At 36.5% G+C, this 3,388-nt stretch overlaps 1 non-coding gene across 1 annotated transcript; it reads left to right on the forward strand.

Moving 5' to 3' along the window:
* trnat-ugu (transfer RNA threonine (anticodon UGU)) lies at positions 1–73 on the forward strand. Its single transcript has one exon. It is a non-coding gene; the product is annotated as a tRNA-Thr (tRNA).
* The last annotated feature ends 3,315 nt before the right edge of the window (positions 74–3,388 follow it).

The raw sequence follows: 3,388 nt of genomic DNA on the forward strand, positions 1-3,388 counted from the left end.
GGCCTCATAGCTCAGTGGTTAGAGCACTGGTCTTGTAAACCAGAGGTTGTGCGTTCAACTCTCACTGAGGCCTGGCACATAGTTGCACACGCTCACCTCACATTATGTCGGAGTATTGGCATTTTTGGATAATATGCTAAAGCCTCGTCGTTGGCAAGAGAACTTTAAATCAGGTGTCATAAATTACAGTTTCATTGAAGCCAAATAATAAATTACAGTTTACAAATGACAAATTACTCTTTGTTGTTGTAATCAAGACAAAACCGAGAGTCGAAATCAGGAATCCTGCTTCACAAGATCACAACTTCAACAAGTGCGAAGTTCGGCCAGTTGGAAAAAAAAAATGCCTACGTGTTTTCAGCCTTGTTCGGCCTTCATCAGGGCAAGCTCGAGTGGACTGGCATGGTACTGCTTTTATCCAAGTAGGTCACATGGTATTGTCACATGGAATCTTCTTTCTTTTTCCAAATACAAGTTTTTATACAGATACATTTGCATCGAAGTTTCTCTGTTGAAAACAGCTCATGGACGATGAAAAATCCCAAAAACGATCAACAATCTTACCATCAAATCACTTTGAACCGAAACCACCAAAGACTGCTGCACAGCTTCCAAGAAGTAGATTTCAAACATTATTTAATTTTTTAAATATTTCTTTGAAAATGTCAATATTTATTACTTATGTAATTATGTCAATATCTGTTTACTTCTTAATTGCTTCTTTCTTCATATTCATGTATTGGAATATTTCATTGTTTCACAATATATTTATATTGATGTAGTTATTTCAATACTTTACTTCAATAATTATTGTTTAGTCATTTCAATATCTATTAAGATATTTAAATATTTTTCGAACTATTTCAACTACTATTTCTAATAACAATTTATTTATTTCAGTATTATTTCGATATTGATTTGAATTGAAATATGATCCCATTTCCACAATTGTTCAAATATTTCAACATGCACCTGTGGCTGACGTCAATAAATCCCACGCACATGCAGACACACACACACGCACTCACGCACACACACACATACACGCACACCCCCCATACACACACACACACACACACACGTCAAAGAAATTAGGTTGATGTACGAATTTAACTTGCATTCGACCAGCACCTGCACTTTTGATCTGCAGCTAACCCATCAATTCCACACAAGCTCCAAAACAAACAAAAAAAACAAAAAAAAATCTCAGACATAATAAAAACTACTTCAGTTCAGAGGCTATAAAGATACCCTGAATCAAAGGACCCCTAGTTGGCTCCTTGCTGAGGCCATGAGTAGACTGTCCAAAAGTTCCTGGATGAGATCTTTTCAGGAGCTCAGGAGGGGCAAGAGGATGAAGATGTATCTGAAGAGAAAGATGGGAAGGGATGAAACCCAGAGGACGATGCATCTTCAGAAGAAGAAGTGGAAACCCCTCAAGCTGACGGACATTTTTGTCAAAGAACAGCAAGACTGCATCAATTTCAGACAACAACCAGGTAAGAACAAATGCACCAAACATCATAAGGATGACTCTAGTGCCAACAAGATATTCAGCTGCTAATGTCCAGGAAATCTCACCAACCTTTCTCCTGTTCATCACACCAAACATCGAAAAGGTCAGAGGCCTCTGAAGCCATTTCGGAAGATATTCAGGGACCTGAATCTCGTCTTGATTCACCTGAGGCTGCAGATGGGTCAGTCTAAAAAGAAAAGGTGCAAGTTCTGACTCCAGGACAAAAGCAATGCACCGTACATGTGAGAAATACATTTGCAAAGCCCATTCTCACATGTGCACATACTGTCCTACATGCGCTAAATAGAGTTGATGTTGAAAATTGTTCTGCAAGTCAAGCAATGTTTTGTTGTTTTGTAGTGTTATGGGAGAAGTATTTTTATAATTCACTTCACAAAAAATTAAAAAGTGCCGATAAAAAGTTCCAGATTGTTGACTTTTATCCCTTTCAATATAATTACTTCCGAAGTAATTATTAATTCCAAATTGTTGACTTTTTCCCCTTTCAATACAATAACTTCAGAAATAATTATTTCACATTTATATAATAGCAATAATATACATTATCTGTGTAAAAGAAAAGTGTTATGACAGTTGGTTTGTGTTTTTTTAAAAAGCGTATTAATGGTCATTGATGATTGTTTGTTTATTTGTGTAACAAAAAATCCATGATAAAAATTAATTAAATTGCATTGAATTTTTAAATAACAGGTTGGTCCATCATTCAAAATAGATTTTGGATTCAAAATTCAATTAGGTTGCTTTATTTTGGGGCTTTGGTAGGGCGGGCCTTTTTTGACCCATAGGACAAGGAGTAAACAGAATGTTAAGATCGCACATTCGAGCTGTTATTATGGGCTGATATTTGTGCCACTAGAATCTGAATCTGAATTGCTTATTGGTTGTTAGGCAAGCCCCCTCTCTGTCCATTTTTAAAACCCATTTGAAGACACAGTTCTTTTCTCTGGCTTTTGATCAGACCTGAAAGTTTGGGCTCTTTTCCGGGATCAATTGTATATGGGCCATTCTACTGAATTGGTTCAAATTCAGAGTTGGAAAATGTGTGAAATTTGTATTTTATTTCAGAAAAACTTTTATTGTATTCATGTTGCACCATATCTAAGGGGCACAAATATAGTAAAAGTACAGTCAATTTTGCAAATAGTATTTTCTAGCTTTTTTCTCAAATATCTTGCCGGTCCCTAAAATGTGTCACTACTGAAACACACAATTTACAGAAAAATAAAAATAATTATATTAGCCGATTCATATATTTTTACATTCCCCCCTTGTAAGAATAATAATGTATTTTATTATTCATGTGTTGGATTCTTGTGGACAAGGCCTGTTGGCTTTATTAACGTGTGGGTTTAGCTTTAGCTTTTTCCAAATCTACGCCCAACTTGCTTGATGTGCTTTGCTTCCACATATGTATGCTAATGGCTCTCACACACACAAACACACACTCACACACACACGCACACGCACACACACACACACACACACACACACATAGACAAAGCAAGTTCAAAGTGCTCCAGCTGCTTTCGCTCCCCTTTCCCTTAGAGCTGGAACACCTTTGTAATCAGGGACTCCGAAGAAAATAAAAAGAGAGGAGGCGCGGGAGCCGGGCAGAGGGTTTAGGAACTGTAATCGTACACTTCCCTGCGCTCTCCTTGCAAGTAAAAAGACAAAATTGTTGTTGAGTGTTTTCTCTCCTCATTATGTACATTGTTTACTAATGTCTCACTTGGTGTGAACCTGACACCCCTCTACAGAGTATTTTTATATATTAATATAGATGGTTTTGACATCAAAGTCAATCAAAATGAATTTTTAACCGAATTTAATATTAGTTTTTCCGAAATAGAT

The sequence above is a fragment of the Filicampus tigris genome, chromosome 18, assembly GCF_054856515.1.
Source record: "Filicampus tigris isolate MCC_2025a chromosome 18, RoL_Ftig_1.0, whole genome shotgun sequence".
Classification (NCBI taxonomy): domain Eukaryota; kingdom Metazoa; phylum Chordata; class Actinopteri; order Syngnathiformes; family Syngnathidae; genus Filicampus; species Filicampus tigris.